Raw genomic sequence first — 19,540 nt, forward strand, 5'->3', positions numbered from 1 at the left:
GTCCTATACTGAAGCCTTAGTTTCAGGAAACAAGTAATGGTAGGGACTCAGTTTATGTTTCCTAAATGCCCACTTGGAAAAATATCCCTCCGTTTCTTATCCAAAATATTTCTCGATCTGTTGGCCCTTGAACAACCCTCGATGTGGTCTATGATAGTGATGGTAAGTCTTTTTTTTTATGTCAGATTTGGCGTGCCAGGGGAGGTCGCACTTGCAGGTGTAGTCACTTCGATGACCATTAATGAATTATGCGTTATGAAATATCTGTTCTGTCTGGCCAACATACTGCATATGACACAATGACACTGAAGAAGGTGTACGACATTCTAGGTTTTGCAAGTTACACTTCAATATATAGTTTATACGGACCCAGTGGAGAGGCACGTAAATACTTGAGTATTTAGTGAAGCAAAAAAGTTCCGTTTGTTTTAACATACAATCCACCCTCACTAATCTTTCCCATTTCACCCTTGCCAATTGGCAGACTCTTGCCAAACATCCAGAATTATCCAAGATTTTTCCAAAACTTATTTTCGGAGATCCAAAAATCTGACCGACATATTTGTGTTCATGTCTCCCCTAATAAAAGCTCTTCAACTGCTGGTTGATGCAAGTCGTGTGGTAGCATTCGATGTCTGACTTGCCAAAAAATAATGAATACTCAATTATTCAAGAGTTTTGTCATCGATGAAACCCTCTTCGTGCACTTCTAACGAACTATCATTTATGCAACCTTTGAATCATTTATTGACAATTTTAAGTCGGATATATTTAGTAATACAAGTTGACACAATAAATCTTTTGACAATCTTACCCATGAATAATGAAGTGCACTGAAAAACCTGAGACCCTTTCGGACCCAACAACAACATCGGCGTTAAATTTGCAGAAAAAGGCAGTGCAGTGTTACAGATAAATCAGTCTTTATTCAAATGACTGAACGCTAAATTGGTATTGCAAGGGTTCTACTGACAACTATAATCTAATCGTACAATATCTTTTAGCAGAGAAATAACTTATAGTTTGGTAGATATGCACGAAGATGGTTTCCTAGATGATAAAACCAGAAATTCATAAATTGGACAGATTTTATCCTTTACCAAAAATTCATAAGGCCAATAACCCAAGAAGACCCATCGTTTGAGCGAATGGTCATCCGACGGGAAACAAATGCGGAATTCGTTGACTTCCATCTTTGTCAACATGTTGAAACTTATTATCTCACGTCCAAGACACAACCGATTATATTAGAAAAAACGCAGACCTTAAATCATCTTGACACTTTTCTCTATGAATACCACCTCTCTATACACGAAAATTCCAAATGCGAATGGCATTGATGCATGTAAAGAAGTTTTGGATTCCCGTCCACTTAAATACTCACCCACAGAATGACTGTTCAAAATACTCACGGTGGAACTAAAGAACAACAACATCACCTTTGATGAAGATCATTATCTACAAGTTGATAGAACTGCTATGGGTGCCAAAATGGCTTCACAATATGCCAACATATTTAAGGACAAATAAGAAAAACAACTCGTTAAATCTTCAATCGAAAAACTGATCGATTGCCTGGTTAAGATATATATATGATGTGGATATGAAATGGAATAAAAGTGATGAGGATTTAGATACGTTCATCACTCATGTTTAAAACATACATCAAAGTATCAAACTCGTTTGGTGTGTTTGTGCTTTTGATTTTGCTATTTGCTTGCTGACTTTCCGTTTATAATTTCTTTGGAGTTCGGTATTTTTGTTATTTTACATTTTATGAACTCTTAAATCACCTCGATAGATACTTCCAGCTTTCTAACAGATGGCAGGATATCCACATACCTATATTCTAAGCCTACTGGTACTTACCAATACTTGTCCCCTAAAAGTTGTCATCATTCTCACTGTTCTAAGAGCATCCAGAACAGTGAGAAACTCGGAGTCAAGCAATTATATTTCAACTCAGACACAACCAAAAACTACAGTCCATTCGAAACCCGTTTGACGTGAAGGGACTTTAAACACAGAATTATTTTCAAAAAAATTTAGAAAGCGGAAGCGACCCCAATAAGTAAACTGTTAGTATACAAAAATGAAAAGAAAAATAACTCCATGTGTCTTTATTTACTACCGATGTCTCATAATTTGCTTTTGTGTCATTCGTGAGCATTAGAAAACAGTTGAAAAGAAATCTAAACTATCCAAGATATTCCATAAGCCCTCATGATAGCTGTTAGGCAACCAAATAGTCAGTGGAATATGCTGGTGCGTGCTGAAGTGTCTGATCACTCATCAACTTCTCACAGTAAGGCAACCGAAAATACTATAGAATATTTTGCCATTTGACTTTTGAATTAAGAATATAATTTACATTCTAAAATGTTCGGTTTGTGACCTCCAATATGTTAGTGAGCCAAAGCAGCCTTTCCACAAGTTCATCAATGGCAACAGGATAAATATCACTAAGGAGCCACTTCTCCAAGTTAGTCAGCATTTCAGACAGTTGGGACACAAACTTGGTGACATGTTGACTTTAACTACATGAAAAGTTTAGTGATTGAACAGAATAATCACTGGAGGGAAGCCCAGCGACAGGTTCGGGAAGCTTTTGGATAAAGGAACTCTATGTACTTCATCCAAACGGCATCGATAAGAAATAGTTTTATAGATGGACTCCTCTATCTATATAATAATGTTGTGTTTAACATTGACTATGCGAAAATAGTAGCCAGGGTGAGAGAAAATAGTGCACGACCCGAAGGGGAACCTGCTACTATTTTCCATAGTCAATGTTAAACACAACATTAATATAATTATTATACTGACTGTTTACTATTTCAAACAGTTGTTATTGTATATTTTTATGTAAAAAATTCTTTATAGTATGAAATGAAGCCTTTTATGTAACTCTGCATATATATATATATATATACTATCTTGTCGACATGACTGTTAGAAACAGTTACAAATAAATAGATTCAAAAGTTTGTGTTTTGGGGTGAAATGATTGAGTTTAACTCTATCTGAATACTAATCACTAGATAACACCGCGGACATTTATCTAGAGTTTAAAGTATATAAAATGTTGTAGGATGAATTTTTGTAAAAGATTTCATGTCTGGAGAATTTCAGAAAAAGGTATCAAAAGCCATCTCCCTTTTTTCAAAGACCGTTATGTGTTTCCTTCTGATCAATTCCAATATTTTTGCGGTTCTGGCCACATATCACAATTATTCTTCCCCTGTTCGTCAATGCATTTTTTTTTTGTAAAAAAGACCATCATTATTCTATTAAAATATGCTTCTGTACAATCCATCAGTGTTTTTTTGCTGTCTGTCGAGAGCCGTATTAACATACAAATGGTAGGATTTCAAACTTGAATAAATGACTAAGGCTAATATCTACCCTACTTTCATTTTGGTCAAATCACTACTTTCACTTTCAACAATATGTTTTTCCACCTGTTTTTTCGTATTTCAATATATATGCAACTGATATGACCCCTTAAATAATAAACATTTCAAAGAAAACTGTAGACAATGCTTAGGAAACATTACTCCAGAAAGTCGCTGTATATTGTAGTAGTATAATCATAGTATACATGTAGATAAACGCAAAAATAATTGTCCTATCTCCGACTGAGTATTTATGAAAATCATGTGCTAGTTTAAAACCGGAAGTCTTATCTATGACTTAAAAGTCGGTCTGATGACAGAAACAATATCCGGACGCCTTTCTTTCGTTTTTCTCCCAAAATAACCCAATCTGAATTATCATAAGAATGGATAACAAATGCGACTATGCATGGTACCTATAGGACACAGAGGCCTAATGATTAATTTATTGTGAAAGGGGTCACCAAAGGTTCTTAACACCTTAATAAAGTAATTCGAAAAACTAATCAGAAATAACACGATGTTTTGATTTATATCAATTATATAAATCAAAACATAAAGGTTATTCCTGATTAATTTTTTGAATTATTTTATAATTAAAGGGGTAAAGAAACCTTTGGTGACCCCACAGTTTAAATGTCTATCGTAGGTACGTCGTGAATGGTGGTCGTTACAGACAAACGTTCATGTAAATTGTCCCAGTCAATGGATGATTTTAATGTGTCAATCAATGGCCACAGCCACACTGTTTTGAATTTCATTCTATTTTGTTCATTGTTGAAAGCATGACTTATATTGACTTCAAGATGAGGATGTACCAAAGAGGCATCGTGTCATAACTTTGATTGCCCGGTATTGTTATGGATTTTATCTTAACAAGGTTTACTGCATACCCCTTCCATTTCATTAACATGAACATTTTCCATAGTAATCAATAACTTGCAAAAAAAAAAAAACCCGTCATGTGGTCATAACTATTTATCTGTATCAAATGACTTCTAAAGTTTTCGAAAAATTTTGGCTTCAACGGTAGTAAGCAGAAGTAAACAAAGAACAAACACGTTCTAACATAACCTAAAGTATTTTAAATTCTATCAAAATGTCAGAAAAAATTTAAATGATATCTACTAATTGCCCCTTAATGTTCAATCGTAATAGTTAATTAATTGTGAGGCTAATAAACACATCCCACTTGTCTGTCAAAGCAACTAAGCTCCGCCTTTGCACGTGAAATCGACAATGATTGACGTGAAACTAATAGTAAATTTCAACAGCAAGGCATACTATTTTCGCATGGTGCAGTTAATGCAATATATTTCTTTTTAAACTATGCAAAAAAAGTGCAACTTTTCTATAGAAGAACATTCTTAAAGGAAGTATAATAATAAGTCCTAACTACACAATCAGTTTGGCCAACTGAATTAGACTCTAACTCAAATATGCATTTCGCCGTGCAGACAGACTTATGATTCCTTGAGATATCTTCTATGGCCATTGAGTTGTAGAAAATATCCAATCGGTTGTAGGTTTACGGAATATTTACGGTTGACAAACGTGGGGAGGCCTTGATACGAATGATCCCGACAACGAAAGTAGGCGTGCTTAACACAATTGTGTAGATAAATCAATTTAGATTTACGGCATTACAAGTTTTAGTGCGGTATACAACCCGACAAATCGTAATTTAACAGTAGTTCCCGACCGGATTACCTATTAAAAAAATTGTGTTATTTCACTGTTTATAGGGGGAATCAGATACATGTGCCTGTGTATAAACACGTTATGTAAAAATGGAAGAAAGTCTTCGTGTGCGACGATTGTAACTTGTACAGTTCGTGATGCATACAATTGATTTACTAAGTACCACTTTAGACATTGGCACACATGATAAAGTACAAATACTAAATATACCAGTATACTGTCGTATATAATATAAGTGTTTGAAACAGGATTCCGTGATTATTTGGCATATTTTGCAAACAATTATACTTAAGTGCACAGGAAACCAACAAGAAAAGGAAGCAAAATAAACAAACATTTACGCACACCTATAAATAGTAGTTCTTTATTATCTTGCATAGGTTGTTTAAGATGATTTATGCCAATATATATAATCCAATCGGCGTGCCAAGATGGTTACCAACTGTTGACCAAAGTGAACGTCTGTAATAATTAGTAATTATTTGAAAATAGAAAGGTTGCAACATTAAGCAAGATGGAAGCAAAACTTTATTCCATATCAAAATGACCACTTGCACTCTGACTCCTATTCTGTATGATAACATTCCAAACGCTTTCTGTGTCCAGTCGATATTGTTCTTGATAAGCTATTAATAAATTGCAATTCCCTTTCAATGTAAGATAGCAGTGTTTCCAATATCTTTCGTCTGAAGTGATAAACTTCGTCAAATCTCTATACTTAAGTTTTCCTGTGTCATTAAAGTCCTTATTAATCTTTGCAGTAAGAATACCAAATAAAAAATAATCTTCAATGTTCAGCAACCCATTTGAATCCAAGTACTCCTTTGTAAGTTGAATTTTGGTACGAATCTATGAAATCTCCTTGTATTATATCTGAGTATGTTTGACTTTCCAGCATCAATTTATTCTGTACAGTTTTATCATTTATTTTACCTGTTAAATATACCACTTGGACATTTTTCGGTCGATAATTATTAGATTTCAACCAAGTGCTTCTAAGTTCTACTCGTCTGTTAAAATGAGTAATATCAGAACTTACAAGTATGATACAAAATACTCTTTAAAATTTATAATCGTTGCAAATATGCTTATTATTTATCAAATATCGTATATCTCCTGGATTAGACAGTCCGCGGTTGAATTCATTTCTTACTGAACTTCGGTAAGTTTTGTTGTATATGAACCATACGCTAATGATTAAACAACAGAAAAGTATTGCATTTCTTTTCCAAAATATCCTGACAGGTTTCATTTTATCCTAAAATAGAATACAATTGAGTAAATAAACTAATGAACATTCGTTGCAGTTCTTTTGATTGGTTGGAATACTACTTTCTGTATTTATAATTTGCCTTAAATCTGTTAATTGTATGTAGACTAAACCCTGGTCTAGTGTAACAAATTATTAACCTCGTTTCTTTGATGACTTCTTACTTAATTTTGTCCTGTTTGGTTTAATCAGTCATTCAAAGTTTGGATAAGGTCTTAAAATTTCATATATTTTGGCATCGAGTAACACTTAGGGTAGAAGTTATGAGTGTGGTTTCGCATTTTGACCCCTGTGTTTTTTTTTAAAAGGAATTTTTTTTTTCAATACAATTCATTTTAAGACAGCTGAGTACTAATTTAGCATTCAGAATTGGTTTATGACAACTTCAGGATTATTTTTTTACTTGTGCTATGGGTTTTTAGCTATTTGACTGTCCTTATTTTCATAGATAGACCACAGGCGCTTGGGTCTATGATACAGATTTTTTTTTTTTTTTTTTGGATTAAAATATTCAATTTTTCTATATTTATAATACATATCTATCACTTCTGTAGATGTCTCACCTAATTTCGAGTGATTTAAACGACCCAGAGAAAATACCACATTTTACTATCCATATTTGTTTCTTAGTATGGATAGTAAAATGTGGTATTTTCTCTGGGTCGTTTAAATCACTCGAAATTAGGTGAGACATGCACAGAAGTGATAGATATGTATTATAAATATAGAAAAATTGAATATTTTAATCCCAAAAAAAAAAAATAAATCTGTATCATAGACCCAAGCGCCTGTGAGATAGACCAGTCCAGAAGTTCATGAAATGTTTACAAACTATGGTGGCCGTTAAGGCCATTTCGTGTTTTAGCCTTTCATATTCTATAGGGCGAAAACGCGAAAACGAGAAGTCGAAAACGCGAAAACGCGAAATATTTTTTCTTTCCGATTTCGCGTTTTTGACTTCGCGTTTCAGCGTTTTTGCGTTTTTGGCTTCGCGTTTTCGCGTTTTGATTTCGTGAAATAAATTAAACAAGTCCTTTCCATTCTTGTATAACTTCCAGCAAATTGTATATTCAAATGCGTCTGTTTTTAAATATGTTCAGAAATTACCAACAAAGAAATTGTGTAATTTATGAATCTATTAAAAATACGTCACAGATATGAAATTCATATGATAATCATTTGAATGACTTATACTTTGTAGTCTCCAATTATATTTAAATGTTATGTTAAAATAACATGTATATCGCAAAAACGCGATAATGTATACCATAGGTGTTTTTGTTGTTGTTGTTATATTACTTTATATACGTCTCTTGTTTACATGTGTCTAATAGTAGATTAATTATGTTTTATTCATATTGTTAACACTGTATGTAGAGAACTTTATTGAGAATTGGTTTAATCCAAATGAGTTACTCTCTTTAAATAAAGATATTATTATTATTGCTATTATTATTAAAAAGGCGAAATCGCAAAAACGCGAAATGTGAAAACGCGAAATCGCGAAGACGAAAACGCAAAAAGGCTTAGTCGAAAACGCGAAAACGCGAAGTCGAAAACTGGAAATATCGAAAAGAAAAATATTTCGCCTTTCCGCGTTTTGGACTTCGCCTTTTCGCGTTTTGGACTTCAGACTACTAGCAGTTAACTGACATGCCAGCTCCAGACCTCAAACTGATTGAAAGATTATGTCTTTATCATATGAATATCAGGCACAATCCCTCCCGTTAGGGTTTTAGTATCATACTATCATAAAATATATGAGAAGAACATAACCCGTGTCATACCAACAACTGTTTTTTAAATAAATGTGTTTAGTTCCGATGCAAAGATTCTATAAGTGAATCAATATTAAAGCCAAAATATGCGATCTTTAATGACCTGACACCAGTATCGTAACTATATCCCTTCTTAATAAGTCTGTTTAAAGGTTTTTTAAGTTTTTGAGGTAAATACTGACATTTTTGTGCTTTGTAAAGAATATTACCATAAAAGAATGGAAAGGACTTGTCTAATTTATTTCACGAAATCAAAACACGAAAACGCTAAAACGCGAAGTAAAAAACGCGAAATCGGAAAGAAAAAATATTTCGCGTTTTTCACTTCGCGGATTCGCGTTTTCGCCCTATAGAAAACGCGAGAACGAAAGCCTTTTCTATCTATTTGCAGGGAACAACAGTTATATGTACAGTAGTTGTCGTCTGTTTATGTGATTCCTAAGTGTTTCTCTTTTCTCGTTTTTCATATAGATTAGACTGTTTGTTTTCCCGTTTGAATGATTTTACATTAGTAGTTTTAGGGGCCATATATAGCTTACTGTTCGGTGTGAGCCTAGGCTCCATGTTGAAGACCACACCTTTACCTATAATGGTTTACTTTTATAATTGTGACTCGGATGGAGAGTTGTCTCATTAGAACTCATACCACATCTTCCTATACCAATGTTATAATTGACAATTCAGAACATATGTACAACTGGCTAAGGGAAAAAGTTAAGATTCATCTGTCATTTGCCTGTGCATTATCGGCGCAAATGAAAAATCGAAACTTTAAGATATCGGTGCAAAAGTCACACGCCCATCGAAATATACAAACAACAGTTATATGGCCAAAGTAAGGGAGGGATAACAATCCTACTTTGTAAATATTCACTCTGATTCAAACATACAATTCTCAGAAACTGACATAATCAAGATGCTTAATTGATTTCTTGATTGACAACATATTTGTAAAACGTTGGAAGAACATTTTTTTCAACAGGCTGTCGGCATTCCAATGGGCACCAATTTTGCCCTTCTTCTTGCCGACTTTTTCCGTTATTATTATGAGACTGACTTCATATAGGAACTTATTAGGAATAAAGATAAGAAGTTAGCAATGTTAATATAATGTCAATTGGACTATATAAAGAGAGATAACTCTATATTATGTTTGAATAATAACTGGTTTCCTATTGGAGTTATCCTCTTCCTGGTAATGGTGAATTGTGTAACATGTGCTGATAGTTATTATAGTATTAAAACTTATTGATTTCCTTCTGAGTGCATTAACAAGCAATACCCCTTAACTTTACATTCCGCTGTATAGATGGTGTTTTCTCACTACATAATTCAAAATTTGGTGACTATGTTGAACGCATTTATCCCATCGAACTAGAGATAAAGGATACGACAGATACCTGTGCTTCATATCTTGACAAACATCTAGAAATTGACTATGAGGGTCGGTGGAAAACAAAACTTTACAACAAAAGAAATAATTTCAGAGTCTAAATTGTGAACTTTCCATTTCTATGTAGCAATATTCCAACAGCGCCTTGCGTACGGAATATATATTTCCCAATTGATACGATATTCCCGGGCTTATATTTCCTTGATAAAGGGTTGCTGCTCACAAGGAAGTTATCAAACCAAGAGTTCCAAGTTGTCAAGTTAAAATCACTCCTTCGTAAATTTTACGGACGCAATCACGGGTTGGTTGACCGTTACGGAATAATCTTTTCACTAATGATATCGGATATGTTCTTTATGTAATACTACAAAACCCTTTTCCTTTCACGAATGTTACCTACCAAATTGGACATCTGAGATCACCCCTAGTTTTTAGGTTGCGTTCGTGCTGCCTAGTCTCTAGATTTCTATGTTGTGTTTTGTGCACTAACATGTGTCTGTTTGTCTTTTTCTTTTTTTTAGCGTTTTCAGTTTATTTTCGATGTTCAAGTTGTCTGTCCCTCTGGTATCTTTCGTCCCTCTTTTAATTAGCATTACTGCATAATTGGTGTATTGTTTGCCGATCCCATTTTTTAATATACATAAATGTTTCTTTAATGCATAATAATGCCATTTTGCTGCTGTTTGGGGGACAGCGTGGATTTACTCTTAGCGAAATAGTTCATTGCTATTTGTTGTATTTAAATGTAGCTTGCTTTATCTCAATATAAAAATTTTAGGTTAAAAAAAAGGTTCAATTGTTTTCATATTTCTGTATTAACCATGTTTCCATTTTTGACAGTTAGTCTGATATCTTATTAAAGAAACACATGTTGTAGGCTGGCCTAAAAATGACATTGATCAGTTTTTTCTTCCTAATTTTTTAACCGACGGATATTTCAACATCTTTGATTTGATCAAGACTTGTACATGTGTAAAAGGCCGGTTAAGCTATTTTGGTTCATCAAATATGACAAGTTTCTGACGGTGACGATTTACCTCTGGCAATTAACAACTCTGCTGGCTGCCAGACAAAATATCTCATATTCAATAGCTGATTTTGAAATTATATTCATCATTTTTGAATTCATGAAGCATTAACATTTCTTGAATTCCATTTTTTTTCATATTCAATTTGAATAATATTCTTTCAGTTTTGACAATGCTTCTGGTACTTTTTATTAGTTTCTCGACATTTTTAACAGGTCAATTAAATGATTAACGACTAACGAAGTTTTGATTTCTAAATATAATAATAAAAAAAGAATCAAGTAATGCTCACTTGTTAATTATGCATAACTTTGTCCTATATATAATAACACTAATACTGACCATGATATCAACAAAAACAATAGTCAAATATCTATATGGTGATCACATTGTTAAATTGAATACCATTAAGAAAAATATCAGAAGGTTTTTAGGTTTACATGGATCTTATCTTAATTTCATGACTGTATATTACGATCAACGTAAATATTATGATGTGATCTCCCGTGTTCAACAGTTCAACAGGCACGACCAAACTACACAAGAGTGGCGAAAGATACCAGACGGACATTGAAACTCAAAGATTGAAAATAAACTGACAAAAAACATGAAAAAGACTAACAGACAAACAGACAGATAGAAGTACAAACGACACAACATATACAACTAAAGACTAATTAGCAACAAGAATTCAACCAACAATTTAGCCATAATTTAGGGTGATATCAGGTGCTCCGGAAGCAGATCATGTTCCACATGTGTCATCCGTCGTGTTGCTCATGTTATCACACTCATAAAGTTCATTGAACCTAATTACCTGACGTCAGACGCAAGCGAGGCGGATGAGAACGAATAAAATTTGTCGAAAAAAATCTCACCATCTAAAATAAATAAAACAAAAGGGAACGAAAAATATTTGTCTTAATTTTTGAATTATAATGTTTGTATATCTAATGGTTTGTAAATTTACACAGTTTTATAAATAAATGATAAAGTAGACATTTTACATGATTTATTTTGCAGGAGGGAAAATGTTACAATTTTTCCCGTAGTCTTTTCTCATTTTTCACTACAATGCTTTGAACTGGATGTAAAGAACCGAAAAGATCATTCCGTATAACCCGATTCACCTGAATTCGGACATTTTTTGGTCAGCGAATTTTACATCGATCATTGCAAAAGAGTTTTAGGTAACATTTAAATACACGAAATAATTTACCGTGTAGTTATCTATTATTGCATAAAAGTATTGATATACACAAGTTTATGTTAGAAAACATATTCATAATTTTTTTCCTCATAAAACGTATAAAATTTCACCATAACTGTGCGTTTTGCATCTAGCAGATTTATCAAATGTTTTATACAAAATCCAAAAGTCGCAACAACTGAATAATTGATAAGATAAATTAACTAGCCTAACGAAACATCATTATAAACTCTAATAAGTGTGAACAATTGTCCCTTCGAACGCGTCATCCTCCGGAGTCATTTGTATTGGGGTTATACGGGGTGATAATCTATGACCTATACGAACCTAAATGTGAGTTCTTATTGACAGACAAGTACTAAAGGGTCAATAAGGGTATTTTTTATCAGTCTAATTTTTGATAGAAAATGATTGATAAATGTGAAAATTTTCAGCGAGGCTTTCGGTTATTTCCATTTAAATACAGCCTGATTTCTTCAAAATTGCCTTATATTAAAGAACTATTGGATAGCAAGATGGCTAAATTTTACCAGGTTTGTATTTTAATGCATAACTAAAATGTTATTTGGCATGAAATTAATAACGTGTTGTTTTAACTGTTTATAATAGAAGAACAGTTTCATAATATTAGAGGTATTACATTCCAATCAGTTACATGTTCGAATTCAACATTTCAATTCCGTGTATCTTAGTAAGACAAATGCTCTTATAAACAGTAACTCAATGTAAAATAATTCAAGTGGTAGAGGTGCGTCTTGTGCATTCATCTATTAGATATATAATAATATATTTTAACTGATACACAACTCAGCAAACTCCGATTCCGATTGTAATTAACAGGTTTTAAATAAACAATAAATAATGATAGGAATCAATGATTTCATTGAGGCCCGTAATGTTAAAAAAAGTCTACAAAAGACAAGAAAAAAAAAAAAAAACCAAACTGTGAAACAAAAAAAAAAAACCCAAACAAACAGATAATAATTTCTGCAGCTAATCTATTACATAGTGTATATATTTGATAAAGCCTTTGGTTTAGACATGTACTTAGAAATGGAAAAATATTAAATACTAAACTCGTTCAAAGGGTATCTACACGTCTCAATCTTCAAAATTGGTTATCTAAAAGTACTACCCTCGCTAACATTTTTAACAATAAAAATCGTGGTTACCCTTCTATCGATAAAAGAGGGACGAAAGATACCAAAGGGACAGTCAAACTCATAAATCTAAAACAAATTGACAACGACATGACTAAAAATGAAAAAGACAAACAAACAACAGCACACATGACACAGCGTAGAAAACTAAAGAATAAACAACACGAACCCCACCAAAAAACTAGGGGTGATTTCAGGTGCTCCGGAAGGGTAAGCAGATCCTGCTCCACATGTGGCACCGGTCATGTTGCTTATGTGATAACAAATTCGGTAAATAGTCTAATTTGGTAGGTCACATTCATGAAAGGGAAGGAGATTGTAGTTACGACGTAAGGAACATATCTGATATCATTTGTGAAACGGTTAGTCCATAACGGTCAACCAAGTCGTGATAGCGTCCGTAAAATTTACAAAGGGATGATTTCAACTTCACCATTTGGAGCTCTTGGTTTAATAGCTTCCTTGTGACAGCAATCCTCTATCAAGAAAATCATGATAGGAAATGCAAGCATCAATTGGGAGATACATACCCCGTATGCAGGTTCTGCTGGAATGTTGCTACTTAGAAATGGAAAGTTCACAATTGGAAAGCTGAAATAATCTCTTTTGTCGTAAAGTTTGGTTTTCAACCGACCCTCATTGTCAATTTCTAGATGTAAGTCAAGATATGAGGCCGACTAAACTGTATCTGTAGTATCCTTTATCTCTAGCTCGATGGGATAGATGCGTTAGACATAAGTCACCAAATTTTGAATTGTTTAGTGAAAGAACATCATCTATATAGCGGAAAGCAAAGTTAAAGGATATTGCTAACTTCTTATCTTTCTTCCTAAGAAGTTCCTGCATGAACATGATGAAGTCAGCCTCATAATAATAAAGAAACAGGTCGGCAAGTAGAGGGGCACAGTTTTTTGCAGTTGGAATGCCGACAGTCTGTTGAAAAACACGTCCTCCTAACGTAACAAATATGTTGTCAATCAAGAAATCAAGCATCTTGATAATATCAGTTTCAGAGAACTTTTTGTTTGAATCAGAGTGATCCTTTACAAAGTAGGATTTATCCCTCCCTAAGACAAGATACTTGTATCTACGTTGGCCATTCTTTTTTATGAATCAAAGCAATACCAACTCTTTCAATTTATCTCTTAGTTTGGAATGTGGAATACTTGTGTAAAGAGTAGAAAAGTCAAATGTTTTAATACTGTTACAAGATGAAAGAGAGTTAGATTGTATGTACTCTAAAAGATCTTTGGAATTTTAAGTATCCACATCTGATTCACGCCCCCTCTATAATAGGCAGTTTCACAATAACTTTGAAGCCTGTCTTTGATTGCTGATAAAATAGATGTTAATAATTTAGAAAGAGGTTTCGTGGAGCACTTGGAAGACCCAGCAATATATCGTTGTTTGTAAGGACACTTGTGTAGTTTAGGTATCCAATACAGTGATGGAAGATCCAGTTCTTCATCTTTGGTTGAAATACCAAAGGAACATAGAACAGACCTATGATTATCCAGGATTTCCTCTTTGGTAAGTGTCGCGAGGGTATATGTTGAGTTTCCAAGTGAATTTTCAATACCTAATTCGTTTATCAAGCAGTTAATGTAATGAGTTTTACACACAAAAACGATGTTCTTTGGGGCTTTATCTGCGGGGACAAAACATATTTGTCATGGAGGTAGGATAGGTGTTTTGCAACATTTGGGTCTTTAAAGATTGACGTAGCATGGGCATTGATAGACCCATTCAGTTCCTTAATCCTCACTGCCTTAATCCATTTGAAAAGAGCGTCTACGTCTTCCTTCTCGCGCTTAGCCCATTGCCTGGCATAATCCTCAACTGAATTCATCAAAATTTTAAAGTTGTATTTCCAATTGATGGATTTAGGCTCACGATATTTCGGACCTTTCGATTACACATTTCGTAGAGAAGTGTTATTTACAATGTTGAGGTCACCGGTAATAACGTGGCAAGCAGGATTATATGTTAATTGGAAACTAGCACAAGTGCAATCAGGAGGTTTAGACTTGAAGTCGTCAATATCGAGATCCTGCAAAACGTGTTTGTAATTGAAAATTTTAGTTGCAATAGGTTTGGTATAGGTATAAGAAATGATTGGTACAGCCTGGTCTTACCAAAAAAATGACTTACATGTGTCCGTCTTTCCACCAACAATACGGTAAGGTCCACGTTTAATGGTCGCAAATTTTCTTTAAATTTGGAAACTTATATAACTTGAAAAACAAACAGTATTATCATTTACTCACATGAAACAAACCGGGATGTGGTATTCATTACGTATGTGAAACTGGACGATATTTATATAAACGCACTCAAGAACATCTGTATCGTTTTAAAAGACCCAATAAATTCAAAAGTATCATTTATCAAGACATTAAGAAGCACAATCATCCTACTAAATATTTAGCAGTTCAACCTTTAGAAGTAGTAAATAAGCAGCCTGGTGAATCTCATTCAAAGTTTGTACGATCACGGAAAATAATTGAATTAAATTGGATTAAAAAATTACAGACATTCTACCCTCTCGGTCTTGATGAAAATATCACGGGAATTGGTAATATATCAAGAACCGATTCCGTTAACTTTTTGGATATAGTTTCTAAAACTGTTCGTAAAAACCATTCTCACGGTCGTAGAAAAAATCGCAATCAAAGAAAATTTCGGACCAATCATACCAATATTTCGGAATTAATTTCTATTTCAAAAAACAACGGCAGACATTATCAGTTAACAAAGCTCTGTTCATTACCGGTTAATAAGTTAAATAAAATTTTGGAGGATTGCAACACAATTTTATATAGCAGTCCTAGGTATGAAATTGTTCAAATTATTATGGCATATTGTTATTGTAAACTGTTTCCTAAAATTGATCGTCCTGAAGATCATAAAAAACATTTTATTAGAATAAAGTATGTCAATATAGGTGTTTTGATTTTGTAAATATTGCCGGTATTTTTAACGACCATTCTGTTAAAGAACAAACCACCTGGATATTTCGATAATACTGAGCTCCCTCTTATTTGTTATATTTACAAGAAATCTACCCTGAAATTTGTGTTTAATTATAGCCAATTGTGTAAAGATGTTTATATCAGTTAAAATACACCTATTTCATGTAATTGTAATAATTCCGAATACATTTATGGACCCATTTCCCATGTTATAACAGGAGATCTTAACATCGTTCAAGACCGAGAGTTGAAATCATTCCTCAGTAAAGGACCTAAATATCGTCCCCCATCAATAATTAATTGGAATGAGTGTCGTAATATCATCCACATCTCACTCTGTACTTACTGTATGAAATGGATAAATCGGGAAAAAGCTGACAAAAAATCTTTGGACTCTTTTTTTAATTCAGTAATGAACATAGTAGATATACGTATTCAACATTTTAAAGAACATTTTACTATTAACAATAACCACAATAACCCTATTTCTCGTATCAAACATAAACTAAAAGAACAAGACAAGGAATTTGTTTTTGTCCCGGCCGATTAAGCTGCTAATAATACTATTATTGTTTGACGTTAATTTTACATTGAGGTTCAGAAAAAAAGGAATCACAAATTCACCAACATTTCAACTGACTCCATTTTCAGATAAGACATTTGTAACAAACATAAACTTTTAGCTACCGCTTTACAAGCATAACCATATACAATGAAAGTCCTAACTATGTATTGGCTTCCGAACTACACAAACACCTTACAAATATAGATTTATTACGTCTTCAAGTCATTGTTCCACTACTAAATTGTATATTCTTCTTACCAGTACACTTGGTACAATCAAAAACCTGATAATTAATTTTTCAAATATAAAGGCCTTCGAAAATATTGGAATTAATTACTTTTGGAGTGTCAAGAACTCGTTGGAAATACTTGATAAAATGTATGCTTATATTGGTGATTTTGAATCTGTTCAAAGATTTGATTTTTCTACCCTATATACCACATTGCCCCACATTCTCATTAAAAAAAAAGCACACACCTAATTAAATGGGCATTTAAAAAGTCAGAATGTAAATATATATATATGTTCAAACTCTTTTAGGTCAGTGTTTAGTAGCAATAAACAAAAAACAAAATAAATATGTTTTGATACTATATCTGCCCTTGAATTTTTACCAGATAATATTTTTGTTCGCTTTTGGAATTCCGTATATCGTCAGGTTATCGGAATTCCAATGGGGACTAACTGTGCACCACTTATTGCGGACCTGTTTTTGTATTGCAATGAGTTACAATTTATGACAAAAATCAGTAAAGACCTATCAAAACAACATCCAATAAACAAATTTAATAATACTTTTAGATGTTTGGATGATATCTTGGCTCTCAATAATGACGACTTCAGTATGTATACTAAAGAAATTTATCCTGTTGACTTACTTTAAAAAAAAATAATACTAACAATGACCACTGTCCTTTCCTCGATTTTGATATCTATATCACTAACGGAAAGCTTAATACTGAAATTTATGATAAAAGAGATAATTTTTCATTTCCTATTGTTAATTTTCCGTTTTTAGATGGTGACGTTCCCTTGTCACCATCTTACGGTGTTTATATATCTCAACCTGTACGATTCGCTCGTGTATGTAACAATGTTTTAGATTTTAACGAGAGAAATTTATGTATTACTGAACAATTATTACACCAGGGTTTTCGATATCACAAACTAGTCAAAATATTTACTAAATTTAACATCGGTAGAAGGAAATAATTCGTAAATATAGCTCAACATGCAGACTTCTTATACGTTCAGGTATTTCACATCCAATTTTTTATGGAAATATTCTTTATAAAGCACAAAAATGTCAGTATTCACCTCAGAAACTAACAAAACCTTTAAATAGACTTATTAAGAAGGGATATAGTTACGACACTGTTGTCAGGTCATTAAAGATTGCATATTTTGGAGTTAATATTGATTCACTTATAGGGTCTTTGCATCGGAACTAAACCCGTTTATTCAAAAACTAGTTGTTGGCATGACACGGGTTATGTTCTTTTCATATATGTTATGATGGTATGATACTAAACCCCTAACGGGAAGCATTGTGCCTGATATGCATATGATGAAATCATAACTTTTCAATCAGTTTAATTGAAGTCTGGAGCTGGTATGTCAGTTAGCTGCTAGTAGTCTGTTGTTTTTTTTTATGTATTATTGTCATTTTGTTTTTTTTCTTTTGTTACATCTTCTGACATCAGACTCGGATTTCTCTTGAACTGAATTTGAATGTGCGTATTGTTATGCGGTTACTTTTCTACATTGGCTAGAGGTATATGGGGGAGGGTTGAGATCTCATAAACATGTTTAACCCCGCCGCATTTTTGCGCTTGTCCCAAGTCAGGAGCCTCTGGCCTTTGTTAGTCTTGTATTATTTTTAATTTTAGTTTCTTGTGTACAATTTGGAGTTTAGTATGGCGTTCATTATCACTGAACTATATATTTGTTTAGGGGACCGCTGAAGTAAACCAGTATGGGCTAACGTAAATGTGTCAGGGATGGAATTGCTAAAACCAGTAAGAAAGGATCCAATATTTTTTTTCCAAGTGACTGTTTGTCATAACCTGGTGTTTTGCTCTTACATTGTCATATTCATCTTCATTTGATGGAATGGCCATTCTTTTTAATGAACTGTTACCTAGTCACCCATCACCGCCCATTGATGAGCAGCTTACCACAAAAATTATGAAAATGGTGATACAATCATGAAACTTTGATGTAAGAACATCTCTGTATGTGTATTGAATCATATTAAGGGGGTAGCCACGAAAATAAAAATCATGGCGGACATCTTTGATTTTCAAAATTGCGTCTATCCAGGTAAAACACATCAAATATATGTTCTCTTTTGCATATATATTACTTCTATTTGGTGATTGTGGAGGGTGGAAAAGGGTTATTTTCGTGCAACGTGATCGCCGTTTTTTATTCCACGTTCAACGTGTTTTTACTTTTTTATTTAACGTTCAGTCGTGCAAGACGGGTGCCTCGTTCAACGTGTTCTGCTTATTTAATTTTACGTGCATCGTGATTTTCAAAGTCTTATTTTGCGTGCTCGGTATTTTTCAAATAAAATTCAAACACTTGGCAGTGATCGTCAAGAAATACTTTTCTAAAAGCCGTAAACCAATTATATCATAAATGTGTATACTAAATCGGGAATATCAAGTAAAACAAAGAGTTAATATATACAAGAAGACAGTGACTCAGTCACAAAAGGTTCAAATAAAAGTATTTTTTTTTGTGCAACGTTCATTACAGAAATTATTTCACGTTCAACGTGAAATTATGTCTTATTTCACGTTTTTTTCGTGCAAGCACCCCCCCCCCCCCTTTACCACCCTCATTGTGGCCAACTTTGGCTAAATTTAGTGCAATAGTTTCAGAGATGAAGATTTTTGTGAAAATTAATAGACGACGACGGACGACGGACGGCAACTGATAAGAAAATCAGTTGAAATGCATGGGCTTTATTCACTAAACCGAAACAAACTACATAAAAACCTTAACACAACCACAGAAGGAGCAAAGTACAGATCTGATCGTATTCGTATTTAACTGAACGC

Source organism: Mytilus galloprovincialis, chromosome 2 (genome assembly GCF_965363235.1).
Source record: "Mytilus galloprovincialis chromosome 2, xbMytGall1.hap1.1, whole genome shotgun sequence".
In the NCBI taxonomy this organism is placed as follows: domain Eukaryota; kingdom Metazoa; phylum Mollusca; class Bivalvia; order Mytilida; family Mytilidae; genus Mytilus; species Mytilus galloprovincialis.